Here is a 24,291-nt window from a genome sequence, read left to right on the forward strand (position 1 = left end):
ACTGCTCAGACCGCTCTTGTTGGCGGAGAGAAAAATTTGCTGCTTTAAAGCCGAGTTTTTAAAGCTAATTTCCTGTAATTCTATACATTTTGCCATGTCTTATGTGTATTCATATGATACCTGAGTGACTCATCAAAATCAATGGCCCCTGGGCACGTAATCTGGCCATGATAACTACAAGATTTACATAGCTGGTTAGTCTAGTTTACCTATGTAGCTAATATGGGCTAGTAGTTTATCATTTGGACATTTCTGACAGGTTAGAAATAGCTCTCTAAGGTCTGTCAGTGAATGATATAACAAGAGGAAAACTGCCCAAATTCTACCAAATTTCAAAATTGTACCTTGTCCACTCTACTATTATAACTATCAACAGCAGTAAATTGAAAGCCTGACTGAGTTCCTAAAAAATATATTATTATATATACAGTACCAGTCAAAAGTTTGGACACACCTACTCAGTCAAGAGATTTTATTTATTTGTATTATTTTCTACATTGTAGAATAAGACATCAAAACTATGAAATAACATTATGTAGTAACCCCCAAATATTTTTTATATTTGAGATTCTTCAAAGTTGCCAACCTTAAACTTGCCGACAGCTTTGCAAACACTTGGCATTCTCTCAACCAGCTTCATGAGATAGTCACCTGGAATGCATTTAAATTAACAGGTGTGCCTTGTTAAAAGTTAATTTGTGGAATTTCTTTCCTTCTTAATGCATTTGAGCCAATCAGTTGTGTTGTGTCAAGGTAGGGGTGGTATACAGAAGATAGCCCTATTTGGTAAAAGACCAAGTCCATATTATGGCAAGAACAGCTCAAATAAGCAAAGAGAAACGACAGCCCATCATTACTTTAAGTGAATGCGGAAAATGTTTAGAACTTTGAAAGTTTCTTCAAGTGCAGTCGCAAAAACCATCAAGAGCTATGATGAAACTGGCTCTCATGAGGACCGCTACAGGCAAGGAAGAACCAGAGTTACAGTACCTCTGCTGCAGAGGATAAGTCAGTCAGGAAAGCAAAGGCTAGCTTTTTCAAACAGAAATTTGCATCCTGTAGCTCTAACTCCAAAAAGTTTTGGGACACTGTAAAGTCCATGGAGAATAAGAGCACCTCCTCCCAACTGCTCACTGCACTGGGGCTAGGTAACACTGTCATCACCGATAAATCAACGATAATCGAGAATTTCAATAAGCATTTCTCTACGGCTGGCCATGCTTTTCTCCTGGCTACCCCAACCCCGGCCAACAGCTCCGCATCCCCCGCAGCTACTTGCCCAAGCCTCCCCAGCTTCTCCTTCACCCATATCCAGATAGCAGATGTTCTGAAAGAGCTGCAAAACCTGGACACGTACAAATCAGCTGGGCTAGACAATCTGGACCCTCTCTTTCTAAAATTATCCGCCGCCATTGTTGTAACCCCTATTACCAGTCTGTTCAACTTCTCTTTCGTATCGTCCGAGATCCCTAAAGATTGGAAAGCTGCCGCGGTCATCCCCCTCTTCAAAGGGGGTGACACTCTAGACCCAAATTGTTATAGACCTATATCCATCCTGCCCTGCCTTTCTTTGAAAGCCAAGTCAATAAACAGATCACTGACCATTTCGAATCCCACCGTACCTTCTCTGCTGTGCAATCTGGTTTTCGAGCTGGTCACGGGTGCACCTCAGACACACTCAAGGTACTAAACGATATCATAACCGCCATCGATAAAAGACAGTACTGTGCAGCCGTCTTCATCAACCTGGCCAAGGCTTTCGACTCTGTCAATCACCGTATTCTTATCGGCAGACTCAACAGCCTTGGTTTCTCAAATGACTGCATCACCTGGTTCACCAACTATTTGTCAGACAGAGTTCAGTGAGTCAAATTGGAGGGGCTGTTGTCCGGACCTCTGGCAGTCTCTATGGGGGTACCACAGGGTTAAATTCTCAGGCCGGCTATTTTCTCTGTATAAATCAACGATGTCGCTCTTGCTGCGGGTGATTCCCTGATCCACCTCTACGCAGACGACACCATTCTGTATACATCTGGCCCTTTGTTGGACACTGTGTTATCTAACTTCCAAACGAGCTTCAATGCCATACAACACTCCTTCCGTGGTCTCCAACTGCTCTTAAACGCTAGTAAAACCAAATGCATGCTTTTTTTCCTTTTTTATATTTTACCCCCTTTTTCTCCCCAATTTCGTGGTATCCAATTGCTGGTAGTTACTGTCTTGTCTCATCACTACAACTCCCACACGGACTCGGGAGAGGTGAAGGTCGAGAGCCATGCGTCCAACCCGGAAGCCAGCCGCACCAATGTGTCGGAGGAAACACCGTACACCTAGCGACCTGGTCAGCATGCACTTAGTCCGGCTTGCCACAGGAGTCGCTAGTGCGCGATGAGACAAGGATATCCCTGCCGGTCCAAACCCTCCCTAACCCGGACGACGCTAAGCCAATTGTGCGCCGCCCCATGGGCCTCCTGGTCGCGGCCGGCCGCGACAGAGCCTGGGCTCGAACCCAGAGTCTCTGGTGGCACAGCCATCACTGCGATGCAGTGCCTTAGACCACTGCCAAATGCATGCTTTTCAACCGTTCGCTGCCGGTACCCGCCCGCCCGACTAGCATCACTACTCTGGACGGTTCTGACTTAGAATATGTGGACAACTAGAAATACCTAGGTGTCTGGCTAAGCTGTAAACTGTCCTTCCAGACTCATATTAAACATCTCCAATCCAAAATTAAATCTAGAATCGGCTTCCTATTTCGCAACAAAGCCTCCTTCACTCTCGTCGCCAAACATACCCTCGTAAAACTGACTATCCTACCGATCCTCGACTTCGGCGATGCAATTTACAAAATAGCTTCCAATACTCTACTCAGCAAACTGGATGCAGTCTATCACAGTGCCATCTGTTTTGTCACCAAAGCCCCTTATACCACCCACCACTGCGACCTGTATGCTCTAGTCGGCTGGCCTTCGCTACATATTCGTCGCCAGACACACTGGCTCCAGGTCATCTATAAGTCTATGCTAGGTAAAGCCCCGCCTTATCTCAGCTCACTGATCACGATAACAACACCCACCTGTAGCACGTGCTCCAGCAGGTATATCTCACTGGTCATCCCCAAAGCCAACACCTAATTTGGCCGCCTTTCCTTCCAGTTCTCTGCTGCCAATGACTGGAACGAATTGGCAGCTGAAGCTGGAGACTTATATTTCCCTCACTAACTCTAAACTCAGCTTTCTGAGCAGCTAACTGATCGCTGCAGCTGTACATAGACCATCTGTAAATAGCCCACCCAATCCCCATATTGTTTTTATTTACTTTTCTGCTTTTTTGCACACCAGTATTTCTACTTCCACATCACCATCTGCTCATCTATCGCTCCAGTGTTAATTTGGTAAATTGTAATTACTTCACTACTATGGCCTATTTATTGCCTTACCTCCTCACACCATTTGTATATAGACTTTCTTTTTTCCCCCTATTGTGTTATTGACTGGACGCTTGTTTATTCCATGTGTAACTCTGTTTTGTTGTTTGTGTCACACTCCTTTGCTTTATCTTGGCCGGGTCGCAGTTGTAAATGAGAACTTGTTCTCAATTAGCTTACCTGGTTAAATAAAGGTGAAATTAAAAATACATTGAAATTTAAAAAAAGAAGTTCATTAGAGTTCCCAGCCTCAGAAATTTCAGCCCAAATAAATGCTTCACAGAGTTCAAGTAACAGACACATCTTCACATCAACTGTTCAGAGGAGACTGCATGAATCAGGCATTCATGGTCGAATTGCTGCAAAGAAACCACTACAAAAGGACACCAATAAGAAGAAGAGACTTGCTTGGACCAGGAAACACAAGCAATGGACATTAGACCGGTGGAAATCTGAGATTTTTGGTTCCAACCGCCGTGTCTTTGTGAGATGCACAGTAGGTGTGTGGTTCCCACCGTGAAGCATGGAGGAAGAGGAGGTGTGATGAATATAACACTTTTCCTAATATTATGACTTATATCAACGTCCTTAGCTTGCAGATTCACTAAATATACTGTTAAATAACTCGCTTATTTATTCATTTTGATTTTTTATTAAGCCTTTATTTAACTAGGCATGTCAGTTAAGAACAAATTCTTATTTACAAAGACGGCCTACACCGGCCAAACCTGGATGACCCTTGGCCAATTGTGTGCCGCCCTATGCGACTCCCAATGCTGAGCGCCAATGCTAGCTTATTAGAATTAGCCAACCCTTATGCTAAGGGAGATAAGCTGCTTAGCTACCACCAACACTGCACACACCTGTGGCTAACTTTGCTTCTGCTGCACTTTGACTATCTGGCTGTTCTGCCCTCTCCACCTTATTCACTGCTGCTGCTCATGCTCATACTGCTCGATTATTTTTGCCTCTCTAACGGAAGAAGTTCTGAATATCCTTATTTTCTCTGTGTTATGCTGCGTTTTGCTGAGTGATGACATTGACATCTAACTGGTGCTGTAGGGGTGGGGGACGGGTCAAGGGACCACTGCACTGTGAAATCTCGACCAATCACAGCAGGCACGCATCATTCCAAGGATTCTTGCAGTGCCTGCTACTGCCTTGCGCAGTATATTGTATTGTTCATTTTTGTCCTAAAAAACTGTCAGTAAAACTTTTTTTTTTACTGCATAGCGCAAGTGATGCATGATTACGGAAGCTAATTTCAGACTGAATAAATAAATAATATGAATAATAATAATAATTTTAGAATGTGGATACACTTATGAATTGAATCTCTCTGAAATCCAACATTATTGTTAATTCAATATCTGTCACGTTCCTGACCTTATTTCCTTTGTTTAGTCTTTGTTTAGTTGGTCAGGACGTGAGCTGGGTGGGCATTCTATGTTTTGTGTTTCTATGTTGGGTTTGTTGTTTGGCCTAATATGGTTCTCAATCAGAGGCAGGTGTTTGTCATTGTCTCTGATTGGGAACCATATTAAGGTTGCCTGTTTTCACTGTTTGTTTGTGGGTGATTGTTTCCTGTCTTTGTGTTCTGCACCAGATAGGACTGTCTCGGTTTTCACGTTTGTTATTTTGTATTTTGTATAGTGTTCACGTTATTGTCTTTTTGTTATTAAACATGTTGAACACTAGCCGCGCTGCAGTTTGGTCCTCCTCTCCTTCATCCCAGGAAGAAAGCCGTTACAGAATCACCCACCAAACTCGGACCAAGCAGCGTGGTAACGGGCAGCAGCAGCAGCGAAGTCAGGAATTATGGACATGGGAGCAGAATCTGGACTACACTACTTGGGAGGAGATAGACAGGTGGGCGATCGACCCAGGGAGAATGCCGGAGCCCGCCTGGGATTCTCTGGAGCAGTGTGAGGAGGGATACCGGCGAATGGAGGCAGCACGGCGACGCGGTAGGAAGCCCGAGAGACAGCCCAAAAAATGTATTGGGGGAGGCTAAAGGGGAGTGTGGCGAAGTCAGGTAGGAGACCTGCGCCAACTTCCCGGGCTTACCGTGGAGAGCGAGAGTACGGGCAGACACCGTGGTATGCGGAAGAGCGCACGGTGTCTCCTGTACGTGTGCTTAGCCCGGTGCGGTACATCCCAGCTCCACGTATCGGCCGGGCTAGAGTGGGCATCGAGCCAGGTGCCATGAAGCCGGCTCAACGCATCTGGTCTCCAGTGCGTCTCCTCGGGCCGGTGTACATGGCACCAGCCTTACGCATGGTGTCCCCGGTTCGTCAGCACAGCCCAGTGCGGGCTATTCCACCTCGCCGCACTGGCCTGGCTACGGGGAGCATTCAACCAGGTAAGGTTGGGCAGGCTCGGTGCTTAAGAGCTCCAGTACGCCTTCACGGTCCGGTCTATCCGGTGCCACCTCCTCGCCCCAGTCTAGTACCACCAGTGCTAACACCACGCACCCGGCTTCCTGTGCGTCTCCAGAGCCCTGTTCCTCCTCCACGCACTCGCTCTGTGGTGCATGTATCCAGGCCGGTACCACCAGTTCCGGCACCACGCACCAAGCCTCCTGTGCGTCTCCAGAGGCCAGAGTCTGCTGTCTGCCCAGTGCCACCTGCGGTGCCTGTCTGCCCAGCGCTGCCCGTCTGCCCAGCGCCGTCTGAGCTGCCCGTCTGCCCAGCGCCGCCTGCACTGCCCATCTGCCCAGCGCCGTCTGAGCTGTCCGTCTGCCCAGCGCCGCCTGCGCTGCCCGTCTGCCCAGCGCAGTCTGAGCTGCCCGTCTGTCCTGAGCCTTCAAAGCCGCCCGTCTGTCCTGAGCCTTCAGAGCCGTCCGTCAGTCAGGAGCCGCTAGAGCCGTCCGTCAGTCAGGAGCCGCTAGAGCCGTCCGTCAGTCAGGAGCCGCTAGAGCCGTCCAGTCAGGAGCCGCTAGAACCGTCCGTCAGTCAGAAGCCGCCAGAGCCGCCCGCCAGTCAGGAGCCGCCAGAGCCGCCCGCCAGTCAGGAGCTGCCAGAGCCGCCCGCCAGTCAGGAGCTGCCAGAGCCGCCCGCCAGTCAGGAGCTGCCAGAGCCGTTAGTCAGCCAGGAGCTGCCAGAGCCGTCAGTCAGCCAGGAGCTGCCAGAGCCGTCAGTCAGCCAGGACCGGCCAGAGTCGCCAGTCAGCCAGGAGCTGCCAGAGCCGTCAGTCAGCCAGGAGCTGCCAGAGCCGTCAGCCAGCCAGGAGCTGCCAGAGCCGTCAGCCAACCAGGAGCTGCCAGAGCCGTCAGCCAGCCAGGAGCTGCCAGAGCCGCCAGCCAGTCAGGAGCTGCCAGAGCCGTTAGTCAGCCAGGAGCTGCCAGAGCCGTCAGTCAGCCAGGAGCTGCCAGAGCCGTCAGTCAGCCAGGACCGGCCAGAGTCGCCAGTCAGCCAGGAGCTGCCAGAGCCGTCAGTCAGCCAGGAGCTGCCAGAGCCGTCAGCCAGCCAGGAGCTGCCAGAGCCGTCAGCCAGCCAGGAGCTGCCAGAGCCGTCAGCCAGCCAGGAGCTGCCAGAGCCGCTAGCCAGCCAGGAGCTGCCAGAGCCGCCAACCAGCCAGGAGCTGCCAGAGCCGTCAGTCAGCCAGGAGCTGCCAGAGCCGTCAGCCAGCCAGGAGCTGCCAGAGCCGTCAGCCAGCCAGGAGCTGCCAGAGCCGTCAGCCAGCCAGGAGCTGCCAGAGCCGCCAGCCAGTCAGGAGCTGCCAGAGCCGTTAGTCAGTCAGGAGCTGCCAGAGCCGTCAGTCAGCCAGGAGCTGCCAGAACCGTCAGTCAGCCAGGACCGGCCAGAGTCGCCAGTCAGCCAGGAGCTGCCAGAGCCGTCAGTCAGCCAGGAGCTGCCAGAGCCGTCAGCCAGCCAGGAGCTGCCAGAGCCGTCAGCCAGCCAGGAGCTGCCAGAGCCGCCAGCCAGCCAGGAGCTGCCAGAGCCGCCAACCAGCCAGGAGCTGCCAGAGCCGCCAGCCAGCCAGGACCTGCCAGAGCCGTCAGTCAGCCAGGACCTGCCAGAGCTGCCTGTCACGCCGGCGATGCCGGAATTGCTCCTCAGTCCGGAGCTGCCCCTCAGTCCGGAGCTGCCCCTCAGTCCGGAGCTGCCCCTCAGTCCGGATCTGCCCCTCAGTCCGTAGCTGCCCCTCTGTCCGGAGGCGCCCATCAGTACAGTGGGGTTATTTTGGTGGGTCGTCAATAGGAGGAGGCCACGGAAGCGGGGATTAACTATGGTGGGGTGGGGGCCACGTCCAGCGCCAGAGCCGCCACCGTGGACAGATGCCCACCCAGACCCTCCCCTATAGGTTCAGGTTTTGCGGCCGGAGTCCGCACCTTGGGGGGGGGGGGGGTACTGTCATGTTCCTGACCTTATTTCCTTTGTTTAGTCTTTGTTTAGTTGGTCAGGATGTGAGCTGGGTGGGCATTCTATGTTTTGTGATTCTATGTTGGGTTTGTTGTTTGGCCTAATATGGTTCTCAATCAGAGGCAGGTGTTTGTCATTGTCTCTGATTGGGAACCATATTAAGGTTTCCTGTTTTCACTGTTTGTTTGTGGGTGATTGTTTCATGTCTTTGTGTTCTGCACCAGATAGGACTGTCTCGGTTTTCACGTTTGTTATTTTGTATTTTGTATAGTGTTCACGTTATTGTCTTTTTGTTATTAAACATGTTGAACACTAGCCGCGCTGCAGTTTGGTCCTCCTCTCCTTCATCCCAGGAAGAAAGCCGTTACAGAATCACCCACCAAACTCGGACCAAGCAGCGTGGTAACGGGCAGCAGCAGCAGCGAAGTCAGGAATTATGGACATGGGAGCAGAATCTGGACTACACTACTTGGGAGGAGATAGACAGGTGGGCGATCGACCCAGGGAGAATGCCGGAGCCCGCCTGGGATTCTCTGGAGCAGTGTGAGGAGGGATACCGGCGAATGGAGGCAGCACGGCGACGCGGTAGGAAGCCCGAGAGACAGCCCAAAAAATGTATTGGGGGAGGCTAAAGGGGAGTGTGGCGAAGTCAGGTAGGAGACCTGCGCCAACTTCCCGGGCTTACCGTGGAGAGCGAGAGTACGGGCAGACACCGTGGTATGCGGAAGAGCGCACGGTGTCTCCTGTACGTGTGCTTAGCCCGGTGCGGTACATCCCAGCTCCACGTATCGGCCGGGCTAGAGTGGGCATCGAGCCAGGTGCCATGAAGCCGGCTCAACGCATCTGGTCTCCAGTGCGTCTCCTCGGGCCGGTGTACATGGCACCAGCCTTACGCATGGTGTCCCCGGTTCGTCAGCACAGCCCAGTGCGGGCTATTCCACCTCGCCGCACTGGCCTGGCTACGGGGAGCATTCAACCAGGTAAGGTTGGGCAGGCTCGGTGCTTAAGAGCTCCAGTACGCCTTCACGGTCCGGTCTATCCGGTGCCACCTCCTCGCCCCAGTCTAGTACCACCAGTGCTAACACCACGCACCCGGCTTCCTGTGCGTCTCCAGAGCCCTGTTCCTCCTCCACGCACTCGCTCTGTGGTGCATGTATCCAGGCCGGTACCACCAGTTCCGGCACCACGCACCAAGCCTCCTGTGCGTCTCCAGAGGCCAGAGTCTGCTGTCTGCCCAGTGCCACCTGCGGTGCCTGTCTGCCCAGCGCTGCCCGTCTGCCCAGCGCCGTCTGAGCTGCCCGTCTGCCCAGCGCCGCCTGCACTGCCCATCTGCCCAGCGCCGTCTGAGCTGTCCGTCTGCCCAGCGCCGCCTGCGCTGCCCGTCTGCCCAGCGCAGTCTGAGCTGCCCGTCTGTCCTGAGCCTTCAAAGCCGCCCGTCTGTCCTGAGCCTTCAGAGCCGTCCGTCAGTCAGGAGCCGCTAGAGCCGTCCGTCAGTCAGGAGCCGCTAGAGCCGTCCAGTCAGGAGCCGCTAGAACCGTCCGTCAGTCAGAAGCCGCCAGAGCCGCCCGCCAGTCAGGAGCCGCCAGAGCCGCCCGCCAGTCAGGAGCCGCCAGAGCCGCCCGCCAGTCAGGAGCCGCCAGAGCCGCCCGCCAGTCAGGAGCTGCCAGAGCCGCCCGCCAGTCAGGAGCTGCCAGAGCCGTTAGTCAGCCAGGAGCTGCCAGAGCCGTCAGTCAGCCAGGAGCTGCCAGAGCCGTCAGTCAGCCAGGACCGGCCAGAGTCGCCAGTCAGCCAGGAGCTGCCAGAGCCGTCAGTCAGCCAGGAGCTGCCAGAGCCGTCAGCCAGCCAGGAGCTGCCAGAGCCGTCAGCCAGCCAGGAGCTGCCAGAGCCGTCAGCCAGCCAGGAGCTGCCAGAGCCGCCAGCCAGCCAGGAGCTGCCAGAGCCGCCAACCAGACAGGAGCTGCCAGAGCCGCCAGCCAGCCAGGACCTGCCAGAGCCGTCAGTCAGCCAGGACCTGCCAGAGCTGCCTGTCACGCCGGCGATGCCGGAATTGCTCCTCAGTCCGGAGCTGCCCCTCAGTCCGGAGCTGCCCCTCAGTCCGTAGCTGCCCCTCTGTCCGGAGGCGGCCATCAGTACAGTGGGGTTATTTTGGTGGGTCGTCAATAGGAGGAGGCCACGGAAGCGGGGATTAACTATGGTGGGGTGGGGGCCACGTCCAGCGCCAGAGCCGCCACCGTGGACAGATGCCCACCCAGACCCTCCCCTATAGGTTCAGGTTTTGCGGCCGGAGTCCGCACCTTGGGGGGGGGGGGGGGGGGGGGGGGGGGGTACTGTCATGTTCCTGACCTTATTTCCTTTGTTTAGTCTTTGTTTAGTTGGTCAGGACGTGAGCTGGGTGGGCATTCTATGTTTTGTGATTCTATGTTGGGTTTGTTGTTTGGCCTAATATGGTTCTCAATCAGAGGCAGGTGTTTGTCATTGTCTCTGATTGGGAACCATATTAAGGTTTCCTGTTTTCACTGTTTGTTTGTGGGTGATTGTTTCATGTCTTTGTGTTCTGCACCAGATAGGACTGTCTCGGTTTTCACGTTTGTTATTTTGTATTTTGTATAGTGTTCACGTTATTGTCTTTTTGTTATTAAACATGTTGAACACTAGCCGCGCTGCAGTTTGGTCCTCCTCTCCTTCATCCCAGGAAGAAAGCCGTTACAATATCTTAGTAGTCTTACCATATAATCGTCTTTGGCAAACAGAACACACTGTAGATTGAGTAGCCATGCTTTCCTAACTACCAGGGTCATCAACAGAGGACAATTCATACTGCCAATGGTCATGCTGAATGTCGATTATATATTGTTCTTCTCACCTTGTATTTTACACTATTTCTACATATTACAGCAGAATTACAGTATACCAGTATACAACTATAGGCCCTACACTTTTTGGGAGCATCTACAAAGTGATCCACCCTCAACTTTGAATCCGGCACTGTTGAAAGCTTTAGCGGTGATAATGAATTATTCTGAAGCTAAACTGCGTTAATATATAATACAACAAAGAAGCCTAAGCGCCACCGTCCTCCTGTCGTCTGCACCTAGTTTCCTTTGAAAACTGTATTATTTCAGGAAAGCGGAGAGAGGAGAGCCAATGTGTTGTCTACTGTCTGCGCACATGGCATTTGAGTCCAAGTAACAGAGAGAGGAGAGACAGAGGGAAGTGTTTTTCAACTCCTCTTTTTCAAAGTTCTCCCTCTCTGTCTGTGTGTCGTCGAATCCTCTGGCAGCCTCCCAATCTTTCATCCTGATTTCAGATGTCACATTCACGCAACACTTTGAATCCAAGTGTGTCCCAGACTTCAGCGCTTTACTGTTCTCATTCCAACACTTAATTGGGATGCCTTCGCAACAATGGGCCTGCCTCTCCTTCCTGTGCCTGTTTTCTCCAAAGTGAATATCTTTGCCAACTTAAAAAACAAAGTGAACTCTAATCTCCATCTCCATCCATATGAAGGTGCTTCCAAACAATTGGAAATCTGTTTTTTTAAATGTTATAATCAAAAGTTGACTTCTAAAGAAGGCCATGAATATGGACAGAGTACATCAAAACGACAAGGCCCTTTTGTTCCACTACTGTAGAAGCTAAAATGAGTAAGTCACATCCAACTTACAGTATGTCAACTTCATCTTTAGTCATTCAAGAATGGTAGGAGGCAACATTACTGTCACAAACGTCTGACATTTAAAAGCCTTTTTGGTGGAACTGACTCAGGTTCAAAATACTGTAGCCACTACACCTGACCAGTGAAATATACAGGTGTTCTTGTTTCCTTTATGTAATCAAAAAGCTATTATTCTGAAAATATGTTGTCCATTATCTTTGTTAACTATATAATTTCAGTGTTTTAATCCTTGAACAACATCAAAATACTGGTTTTGCAATGATTGTAAATAGACAAAGTGTTAAGTGTTATTATTTTCTATATATTAAATGTAGTGTTAAATCTTACTAGGAGTGAATCCGATAACCACATTTTTATTTCAGTTTGTGTTTTATCTTAGTAAAAACTACTTTTCAGCGCAATTATCATCCCTGGCTCTATCACACGGTATACACTCCAATAAGAATGTCTCCTTTACCAACAGTAGTTACAACCCTGTGGAGATTTCAAAAAAGGGAGAAAAAAGCAAAAAAATACTGCTTTACTAATTTATCCCTGAGAAACTTTGCCAATCCTCCCCTCTAATGAGTGAGCGGGGCCCAAATGACTGTGCCTCCCTGTAGCCCCTTTATCAGCCTAAATTTGACACCCTACAGCGTTCCATCTCCCGCTCCACACTCCCCGCTCATGGGACTGCATTATTCATGAGGTATCAAGGCAAGCAGACCTCAGTGCCACTGATGCTCGCTATCATTGAGCCTCGCGCCATGCACAAAATATAACCACCGCACAGGGAAAAAAAATACTAGAAGAACAACAAAAAAACCTCGGTCTCCATCACATATCGTGCCAGCAAATTAAAACAGACTCCATGGCTGAGACAAAAGACAGAATAATGGTGCTCCCTCCCACCACAAAGGGGCCTGAGAACAGCATGGGAAGGGAAACGATCAAATTACTCTCCATCAGAGAGCCGTGACATCGTGTGGTCACCGGAAAGCTTACTTTTGCCCATCAAAAACCAACAGTCCAAACGTGGCATCTGTTTATTACAATAACAACGTGAGTTATTTCAAATCAGGGAATTTGACCGAGAACTCTCCCATGAAGCCGACCCTGTCCTCGTCGTAATTCCTTGTGCGTTGCATTTGAGTTACGACCTTGCTCTGTCTTTGGAGTTGATGTCTCTGTTGTTTTAGCTTTAATATTCAGAGTGTGTGTGTGTGTGTGTGTGTGTGTGTGTGTGTGTGTGTGTGTGTGTGTGTGTGTGTGTGTGTGTGTGTGTGTGTGTGTGTGTGTGTGTGTGTGTGTGTGTGTGTGTGTGTTTGTGTGTGTGTGTGCGTGCGTGAGCATGTGTGTGCGCTGGGTGTGCGCTGGGTGTGTGTGTGTGTGGAGACTAGAAGCGCTAAGGGCTAATAGTAAAATAATAAGACAGGGGGGCGAGGAGGGAAGCGAGCATGTTTATTCGAAACCCTGCCTGAGGTAGAGTGCTGGTCACCTGCTGTGCTGCTGGGTCCTCTGCGAGGCCTCAAATCTCAGCCTGTTTAAAAAGGGAAAACCAAATAAACTACTGATGAGGGAAATGTGGCCTCGGAACAGTGCATTGGGAAGGGGGCGGGAGGCACAGTGTTCCGTCAATCATGAACCGTCTAAACCAAACAGAGTCTCTTTGATATGGAGAGCTATCGGTATCAGTGACCGGCAGTGTATGACAACATATTACATCATTGAGGTCCATTGGCATCTTCCCTCTCTATAACTACCAAGTACTGTGTTTCTGTTTCTCTCCCTCACACGCCAACATGACCCTCAAAGAGGTACAATACAGTAGATCTACCCCTCTCTCAGGGGAAAGTACAACTTTGATGCCTGATTAAATTACCCAATGTGTATGATACAAGAGAGGAAGCTTGGACCAAAGACAGCAAGTCACCATTCAAAGCAACAAACCTTTTGGTCATTAGTTACATTTGTAGGTTTATTAAAAATGCAGGCATAAGTTTCTCCCTGTGTATATTATCAGTGTATATGTTAGGTGCATAGCTATTTTTGAATGTGTGATCATGTATAATATCCATAATGAAGTGTGTGTGTGTATCTGATATTTATACACCATATGAGTCACACTTATGAAACAGATGTGGGGCCTGTAAATTCTCCCACTGTCGCTTTCGCTCCCCTGTTGCCGTTGCCATGGTGTCACGGTTGGCTTTTCTCCCCAATTTGAGGAGTGTCTTCTGAAGCATCGCCGCGGCGACGACTGAAGCTCTGGACCGAGGATCAGTCAGCCAGAAACAGGAGAACAGACAGAATCAAGATGGCAGGGTTCCAGCGTAGAATTTTCTCTTCAAAAAACGCCCCTACCCTCTTCCCCTATCCCCGTCTGGCCCCAATCCTCCCCTCCCCCTCCCTCCCCCCCTCCCTCCCTCCTATCCCCATCCCTCAAGCCAAACACAGAGAACAAGGGGGATTTGGAGAGGAATTGGGGCAGATAGATTGTGAAAACCCTGACAGCTGGAGCTAACCCTGGGTGGTTCCATGTTGTTAATCTATGCAGTGTCTTTCTCTTTTAATTATTCTCAATTTCCAGCATATCAGCAAAAGGGATTGTTGAAATATTGAATGCAGGGAGAAAACCTGGAGCAGTGTTATTGGACAAGCTCCCACTATAGACGTGGCCAATATCTACAACAACTTTTGTTTCCAGCATGGATGGAGGAAGCCTGCTGTGTTCTGTTCTGCCTCGCTCCTTCCTAGATCTCAGTTTCGATACAGACCACTATAGAAACATTTGTATGATGAGTTGTTGTTCTTTATTTCCCCATTGAATATAATGTAAATTATTCATAAAAATGATGGAGAAAAAAAATAAGACAACGCCAAAAATTTGTAAATAGTATGATACTCCAGAACTATACTCTTAGATAAAAAGGTGCTATCTAGAACCTAAAAGGGTTCTTCGGCTGTACTCATAGGAGAACTCTTTGAAGAATCCTTGATGGTTCCAGGTAGAACCCTTCCAGGTAGAACCCCAAGTAGAACCATTTATGGTTCCATGTAGAATCCTTTCCACAGAGGGTTCTACATGGAACCCAAAATGGTTATAATTGGAATCAAAAAGGATTTTACCTGGGACCAAAAAGGGTTCTCCGAGGGGGACAGCTGAAGAACCCTTTTAGGTTTTAGATTGTACCATGGTGTGTCAGAGTTTTGGTTGATTAATTAATAATGCCAAATTATCCCCTCAACATTTATCAGTCAATTAATCAAAGGCTGTCATATTGCACACAAAAACCCCCAAAGTGTCATCAATGTGTGCGAGAGGAAATTAAGTATTTTTGCCAAGCTAAGGCAAATGACACAATTGATGGATGTTTCAAAAAACCTTATGCAACAGCCATCCATTGATACCTAACAGAAGTGGCACGCTCACATGACAAACGACGCCATTATGTAGATGTGCAGAAGTTGTTGAGCTGAGTGGATTTGTGCTGGTGGTACTCCCCATTTTTCTACGCCCAATTGATTATTGGTTTATTTCAAACAGTTACCTGCCATGGACATTTTGGAGAGAACACTGTGGCTGTGAAGATACACAGTGGATTTCATGCATGTTGTATTACATCATTCAGCTGTAGCCTATTGATAGGTCACTCTTACTCACCTCTATCAATGTCAAATGGGAGATCTGTGGGTTAACTACAGTATATCAATAATGGCAGAATAGTTACACAAACCCATTACTTTTGCTTCACTGGGTTGCCTTCTGCTGCTCAAAGTAGAACTGGAGCAACAGCGCTCCTCACTCTCACAGTGCAGTCATAAAATATACGCTCACTAGCTGGCAAGCACCAAGATCACAATCATATAGTTTCAATCAGTGTTTTGACTGTTTGCTACTGATCTATACACTATCTATAAACAAATAACTAAGAATATATACAATTTATTAATCTCGGAACCCATAACTGAATCCCGTGCAAGCTAGCTATGTGAATAGCTGTTGTGAGAAACTATGCGTAAACCTTCTATAAACCCTTTTATGAACCCTTTATGAGGGGTGTCTTAATGTAAATTGTTACCCATCTTCCTACTATAACTCTGAACCTGAATCACATGTCCATCCCCAGCCAATCAAACCCAGATCTAATCCTAGACACAAGTCCAAAGTCAAAGCCAATCAAACCCAGATCCAGTCCTAGACACAGGTCCAAAGTCAAAGCCAATCAAACCCAGATCCAGTCCTAGACACAGGTCCAAAGTCATCATCAGGGCCAGAGGGTCTCTGCAGAATCACAATAAATGATACCATCTCCCCATGTACAACGAAGGGTAGACACAGTAGATGAAGAGAGGAAGGTGAAATGAAAGAGTTCTTGAAGTGAAATGTTGTTAATCCACTCTCAGCTCGGGGTCCCTCTGACCCTAACATAGCTGAGGTGTCAGAAACGTGAGGTGACTGACCCCAGGCCTGTAAAAGCGTCCCTCTCACCGACCTGACCCCCAGATTATGGAATTGGCGAAGGGGGGCCAGTGATGGTGAGAGTTTAAGTGAAGGTGGGGTGGGGGGTGGTGGGGGTGCTGGGGAGAGGTGTGGAAGAGGGGTACATCCCCCATCTAATCTGCTCTGCCCCGCAGGCCTGGCCCCTACAGCCTTAAACCACTGTGGACGGGGGTTTGAGGGTGGAATGTTGGAGCCCAGGTTGGGAAGTAGCGGGGAGTAGATGGCTGGCTGTAGGGGGTAGAAATCGAGGCCACTGCTCCATTACCGGGGCCCCAGACCCAGGGCAGATGTGACCCCAGCTCAGCAGAAGTGTCAGGGGTGAGAGAGGATTCCATTAACCTTGTGTTGCCACGTCCTTGGAGGAATGGCAGTGGACACAATGTCAACCTCACAGAGAGCTAGTTGTGTACAAAACACAACGATATATACACAGGCAACCCTGCTGCTGCAATCCTATTAGAGTATTATCACCACAAGATATACTGGTGACTGTGGTGACAGAGCATTGCACCCCTGCGATGTGGCATCTTGTCGACATGGGCTTATCTGACCACAGAGCCCTTTTCATGACTGTCTCCATCCCAATACCAACACTGTGTAAAATTAGAGTGATATCCTTCCGGAATCTGAAATCTATCACCCCCAGCTCAATTGCAGTAGCATTATCTGATGTGCAATTTCTTTTATCCAAAATCAAGGATATCATCTGCACTGTTCAAATTACCCCTTGTTTGGGACATGCCCCACTGCTTTATGTTGAGCCTCCCAGCTGCAGTTTTAACAAATTCTCATTGACAGCCCCAACATATGTCTCTGAAATTGTCAAAAATATGAAGTCAACGACTTGCCCCTTGAACCCTATTCCCTCTGCACTCATAAAATCCAGCTTCACTCTTCTCAGTCCAACTACAGTATAACCAAAATCCTAAATTACTTAATTCAGGCACTGTAACTAATTCCCTGAAAACTGCCTCCCTTATACAAACTGTGAAAAAACCTGGAATGTGGGCTTCCCGAGTGGCGCAGCGGTCTAAGGCACTGCAGTGCTTGAGGCGTCACTACAGATCCTGGTTCGATCCTGGGCTGTGTCGCAGCCGGCTGCAACCGGGAGACCAATGAGGCGACGCACAATTGGCCCAGCGTCGTCTGGGTTAGGGGAGGGTTTGGCTGGCCGGTTTGGCTGGCCGGGATGTCCTTGTCCCATTGCGCTCTAGCGACTCCTGTGGCGGGCCAGGCGTATGCACGCTGACACGATCGCCAGTTGTACGGTGTTTCCTCTAACACATTGGTGCGGCTGGCTTCCGGGTTAAGCAAGCAGTGTGTCAAGAAGCAGCGCGGCTTGGCACGGTCGTGTTTCTGAGGACGCAGGAATCTCGACCTTCGCCTCTCCCGAGTCCGTAGGGGAGTTGCAGCGATGGGACAGGACTGTAACTACCAATTGGATATTAGCAGACTTAAGAACTTGCTTAGATTTTCTGGCACAGCACTCCAGTGGATTAGCTCCTATCTGACTGACAGACAATAATTTGTGTCACTCTTGGCAATTATATATCCAACCCAACCACTGTCACTCAAGGGGTCCCACAGGGCTCTGTTCTGGGGCCACTCCTGTTCTCTATATACAGTACATGTTGCCACTTGGTATACTAATCTGAAGATTTTAACTAAACTTTCATTTTGATGCGGATGACACATAGATATGTGTGAGGACAAAAGGGGACACTGAGACTGTAACAACCAAACTAACAGACTGTCTAGATGTAATCAAGAGATGAATGCAGTTAAACATCCTCCAACGTCCAAAGCATTTCAGCAAAACAGAGCTTGTGCTAAGAGTGCAAGATGATCACATTCTCCCTTTCTCTGGATGATGACACCACCACAGCTTCCCCCACCACCAGAAGCCTCTGTGTAATGTTTTACTCTAGCCTCTCATTTTAAGCACACATCCGCAACATCAAAAAGTGTAATTTTTACACCTGCGTAATATCGCTCAAGTCAGGTCGTTCTCGTCCACTGCGGATGCTGAGAAGTTTGTGCATGCTCTGGTAACATCTCGGCATGACTACTGTAATATACTGCTGACAGGAATGCCAGTAAGTCTCGTGTCCCAACTCCAGATTATCCAGAATGCAGCTGCCAGGATGCTCTCAAAAGCTACACAAAACACTCATATCACCCCTGTTTTATTAACCTCCCTTGGCTTCCTGTTCAATACAGGATACAATGTAAGATTATGCTGCTCACCTTTAAGGCCCTCAAGGGTGATGCACCTAAATACAAATGCCGACTTCTAGAGAACTATTCCCCAGCACGCACACCACGATCATCAGACTCAAACAGCCTGGTCACACCAGCCACAAACCTGTGCAGCATGGGTGACAGGACCTTCAGACATATGGCCCCTCAGCTCTGGAATGCTCTACCAGCAAGTCAAATCAAATCAAACTTTATTTGTTACATGCACCGAATACAACAAGTGTAGACCTTACCGTGAAACTCTTACAATGTATAGTCCGGTGGCCACTTTATTAATTGTTCAGCAGTCTTATGGCTTGGGGGTACAAGCTGTTAAGGAAACTTTTGGTCCTAGACTTGGTGCTCGGTACCGCTTGCCGTGTGGTAGCAAAAAAAACAGTCTATAACTTGGGTAACTAGAGTCTCTGACAATTTTATGGGCTTTCCTCTGACACCGCCTATTATATAGGTCCTGGATTGCAGAAAGCTTGGACCCAGTGATGTACTGGGCCGTATTCACTACCCTCTGTAGCGCCTTACGGTCTGATGCCAAGCAGTTGCCATACCAGGCAGTGATGCAACCGGTCAGGATGCTCTCGATGGTGCAGCTGTAGAACTTTTTGTGGATCTGAGGACCCATGCCAAATCTTTTCAGTCTTCTGAGGGGGAAAAGGTTTTGTTGTGCCCTCTTCACGACTGTCTTGGTGTGTTTGGACCATGATAGATCATTGGTGATGTGGACACCAAGGAACTTGAAACTCTCGACCCGCTCCACTACAGCCCCGTTGATAAGGATCGGTGTCCTGTGTCACGGCCCCTCTGCATTGCAGGGGCGGTTCCTCCTGCAGGCAGAGGAGGGTCGTTAGTGATTGGAGCCACCTGGGCTCAGGGTATTTAAGCTGCTTCACTAACCACTTTTGTCTCTCTCTCTCTCTGCTCCTCCAGGTATGATCCTGTTTTGTTTGTTCCTTTGTAGTTTTAGGTAGTTTTCACTCAGTCATATTCACACACACAGATTCACGCATCCCTGCACTTTACATACAACCTACATTATGATACTTTCACACCTCTTTCCTTTTTCTTTGTTTAAAGTTAATAGTTTTTGGTTTATAATAAAGAACCTTTTTGATTGGCCTATACCTGTTGTTCGTGTCCCCTCATTTATGCCACAGGCTATGAGCCGGCCTGTGACAAGTGGGGGCTCATCCGTAAGTTAAAGTTAATTGTACTTTAGTCTTACTTTAGTATTTTAGTTTACTTTAACATTTTGTCATAGTTGGTTAAGGTTTTGTCCAGATTGTCTTTGTCTTATTATTGATACGTTTGTTTATTTGTAATTTGGCTTATTTGATTATTGTTTTGTAGTTAACTTGGGTTAGTTTAGTTCAGATTATCAATTTTTGTTTGTTTGAGGGGATGTTTTGGTTGGGCCAATATTGTTGAAGAGAGCGTTGAGAGCCATGTGTTCTTTTGGTTCAGTTAGCTTGGTAGCTAAATTTGGTTAGCAATTCACTCTGGGTTTTTCTGGGTTTTGTTCAGGTGGGAGTCCTCTCCTGTTCAGGCTTATCAGCGAGTGTCAATAGGAGGCTCGTGGTGGTTTTGTTTTAGGTGGCAGTGAATGTGGGTAGAGCATCCCTTTCCCTTTTCCCCTACATTGGCTCGGGAGCACCTCCGTGGTTATGGGGGGGGGGGGGGGGGGGGCGCCAGTTTCTGGTTGTCTTTTCCACTCCACTGGTTTTGTGTGCATAAAACCCCACCACATGTGACGGCACGAAGACCAGGGCCAGTTAGTTAGTTATTTTTGGAGGATAGTGGGGTGTGGCTCCTGTCCTTGAACCCAGACTGACAGCAGGTGAGTTGTGTGTTTTTTGAAGCATTTGTAATAGTTGTATTGGTTGAGGAAAATGTCTTCCATTCTGAGTAGTTTTGTTCAAGATCCTTCAGAGGTAGCCTTAGAGTTGTGTACTAAGGAGCAGTTAATTGAAATTGCTGAACATTATCAGATTGAGATTGTTGATAAAAAATTTTAAGAGACTGTTAAAACTAGATTAAAGCAGGGTCTTAGGGAAATGGGTGTTTTTTGGGGTCAGTCTGCTAGTAGTGAGGGTGCAAGTTTTCAGTCTAGCCCTTCATTAACTTTTGAGCAGCAGAGGGAGCTGTTTCAAATGCAGTTAGAGATAATGCGATTGAGAAATGCTAATAGACCAGAAGGACTACCACAGTTTGATGTTTCACAGAATCTTCGTTTGTTGCCTAAATTTGATGAGTCAGATCCAGACACATACTTTGCTTTATTTGAGCGTATTGCGGAAGCTAGAGCTTGGTCAGATTTGGACATGACTATGTTGTTGCAATGTCTACTTACAGGTAAAGCACGTGAGGCTTTTGCAGCACTGAGTGTAGCTGACAGTAAAGTTTTTGCTAAAGTTAAATCAGCAGTTCTGAAGGTCTACGAGCTTGTGCCAGAGGCATATCGTCAACGTTTTCGTTACAGGAAAAAGTTAGATTCACAAACCTATTCTGAGTTTGTTCGTGATTTGACTTCTGCATTTAATCGTTGGTATACAGCTTCTGAAGTTAGTACTTTTGAGGGTCTGTCTAATTTGATTGTGTTAGAACAGTTAAAAAATTCTGTGTCTGACCAGGTTGCTACATACATGACTGAACGTAAAGTTAAGTCTCCAAGTGATGCAGCAATCCTTGCAGATGAGTACAGGCTAACACATAAAAGCCATTTTGAGTCAAACAGTGACATGTACCATAAAAATAACTTTACTCCTAGGAATAGTAGGTCACCTTTTTTTGGAGCTTCTTTCCAAAGGCCTCAGCAGAAGTTTGGGTCTGGAGGACTTAAAGCACCGGTTAATGCTAATACCTGTTGCTACTGTTTAGTTGAAGAAAGATTGTCCTCTGCTTAAATCAAAACAGCCAAGTCAAGTTAAACCTGCTATGATGGCAGCTCCTGTTACAGCCTCTGACCACCAGGGTGAGCTTTTTCAGCCACTAGTTGAGTTTGATTCTCAGTCTTCCCACTGATTTTTCAGCCTTTATTTCAGATGGTGTAGTGTCCCTGGTAGATGGCAACCAAAATGTTTCAATCAAGATCTTAAGAGACACTGGAGCTTTAGATTATTTTATTCTGGAATCTGTTTTGCTGTTCTCTAAAGAGTCTGATACTGGCAGTTGTGTAATGGTACGTGGTATGGGTTCAGTTCCATTCTCTTGTCCTTTACATGACGTTACCCTAAAATGTGGTCTGGTAGAGGGTGATGTAGATGCTGGGGTTAGACCCCAGTTGCCAGTAGAGGGATGATTTTGGGGAATGACTTGGCAGGTAGTAAGGTGTGGGCAGATGGCAAACTAAACATCTGTAAGAAGCAACCTTCAGTGTCCCCTGCAAGGGAATCTCCGGATCAAAACTATGTGTCTCCTGAGGTATTTCCAGTTTGTGCGGTAACCTGCGCGGCCTCTCGTAAGAAGATATAGAGTTAAACAGAAAGTCTTGAGTTACCAGTCAAACTCCAGACAGAACAGTTGACTAGTTCTAGAGATTCATTGATGGCTGAGCAAAAGGCCAATACTACCTTGGCTGATCTGTTTGATAAAGTTGTTCTTGATTCAGTGGTGAGGAATAGTGCTCAGTGTTATTTTCTTCTTGATGAGCTGTTGGTCAGGAAATGGGTTCCACACTATGATCAGGGTCTAGGAGAACCAGTCTTTCAAATAGTTGTACCTACTACTTTGCAAAATAAAGTGTTGCAAACTTCACATGGTGATGTGGCAGGTCATATGGGTGTTCGTAAAACTTATGATCGCATACTCCGTTATTTTTTCTGGCCACGTTTAAAGCGGGATGTAGCTCAGTTTATTAAAACTTATCATACGTGTCAGCGCACAAGTAAGCCAAACCAGGTTGTAAAGCCAGCACCTTTGTATCCAATACCAGCCGTAGGGCAACCTTTTGAGCATCTTATTATCGATTGTGTTGGGCCTTTACCAAGGTCCAAGTCAGGTCATAGCTACTTATTAACGGTTATGTGTCAAGCAACTAGATATCCGGCAGCTTTTTCCTTGCGTACCATAACTTCAAAATCAGTAGTTAAAGCGTTAACTCAATTTATTTCAACATTTGGGATTCCAAAAATCATCCAGTCAGATCAGGGGTCTAACTTTACCTCCCATTTATTTGCTCAGGTTCTCAAACAGCTTAAAGTTAAACACAACAAGTCTACTACGTTCCATGCCCAGAGCCAGGGAGCTTTGGAACGTTTTCATCAAACTTTAAAATCCTTGCTTCGTGCATACTGTACAGAACTGTCTGCAGATTGGGAGGAGGGGTTACCTTGGCTGTTACTAGCTGCTCATGAAGTAGTGCAGGAAAGCACAGGGTTTAGCCCAAATTACTTAGTGTTTGGTCATAAGGTGCGTGGGCCTTTAGCAGTGTTGCAGGATGGTTGTTTGCCGGAGGAACCACCTCGGAACCTTATTGACTATGTAAATGGTTTTAGGTTGAAGTTGTATAGGGCTGGTGAACTGGCGAAAGAAAAACTAAAATGTTCTCAACAGAAAATGAAATTGAAATATGACGGACAGGCTGAGCTGCGTGAGTTTAGTCCCGGTGATCGTGTACTTGCTCTTCTGCCTCTTGTAAGTTCACCTTTTCAGGCAAAATACTGTGGTCCTTTCACTGTGTTCCGTAAAGTGTCAGATTTGAACTATCTTATTGAAACCCCTAGTCATAGGAAGTCCTCGAAATTATGCCATGTGAACCTGTTAAAATGTTATCACTCCCGTGATCTAAGCAAAGTTGAAGGCACTCCAGCGGTGAGGTCAGCGTTGACTGCTGCTCCAGTCACTGCATCTTGTGGCTTTAATTTGGTGGAGGGGGGAGAAGAGGAGGTAGTTAGGGTTTCGGATGAGGTCTTACAAGGTCGGTTGAAAAACTCCCAGATTTTGCAAAACCTTGGGGTTTTGGTAGATCATTTAGACTCTGAGAAACGTGATGAATTGGTAGCTCTTATTAGAAACTACCCTGTTTTGTTTTCTGACACTCTATCGCAAACCCACTTAATTAAGCATGATATAGACATCTGAGATGCTAAGCCTATCAAACAGAGATTTTATCGTGTATCTGAGGAGAAGAGACTGCAATTGGAAACAGAGGTGAAGTATATGTTGGACAATGGTATTGCGGAGCCATGTTGTTCAAATTGGGCTTCACCCTGTCTTTTGGTCAAAAGTCTGATTCCACTTTCAGACCTTGCACTGATTATAGGAAAGTTAACAATGTTACTAAAGCAGACCTTTACCCTCTTCCTAGGATGGAGGACTGTATTGATCAAGTTGGGTCAGCAAAGTATGTTAGCAAATTTGATCTTTTAAAGGGATATTGGCAAGTACCCCTTACCAAAAGAGCTTGTGAGATTGCTGCCTTTATAACTCCATCTGGTTTGTTCTCTTATACAGTGATGCCTTCCGGCTTGCGGAATGCTCCAGCCACCTTCGAGGCTGATGAATCGGGTGGTCTCAGGTCTGGAAGGGTGTGCCGTGTATTTGGACGACGTGGTCGTCTACTCAGACTCCTGGGAGGAGCATGTTTGGAGAGTGCAAGCCCTGTTTGAAAGACTGGTGTGGGCCAGGTTGACTATCAATTTGGCTAAATGTGAGTTTGCCAAAGCTACAGTCACATACCTAGGCAAGGTTGTTGGTCAGGGTTTTGTCTGTCCAGTGGAAGCCAAGGTCCAGGCTGTGAAGCAGTTCCCACAGCCCTCCACAAAGAAAGAACTGATGCGCTTCCTGGGAATGGCAGGGTACTACCGTGCTTTCTGTAAAAACTTTTCGGTAGTAGTGTCCCCACTGACCAATCTGTTGAAGGCCAAGGCTGAATTTATCTGGTCCACCCAGTGTCAAGAGAAATTTGATGCAGTTAAGGCTCTTTTGTGTTTGGCACCTGTGTTGGTAGCACCAAACTTTGGGAAACCTTTCAAATTGCAGGTAGATGCCAGTCAAATCGGTGCTGGGGCTATGCTTCTCCAGGAGAATGATGACAATGTTGAGTGTCCAGTCAGTTTCTTCTCCCGGAAATGTAATAAGTATCAGCAAA

The sequence above is a fragment of the Salvelinus namaycush genome, chromosome 2 (genome assembly GCF_016432855.1).
Source record: "Salvelinus namaycush isolate Seneca chromosome 2, SaNama_1.0, whole genome shotgun sequence".
NCBI lineage: Eukaryota > Metazoa > Chordata > Actinopteri > Salmoniformes > Salmonidae > Salvelinus > Salvelinus namaycush.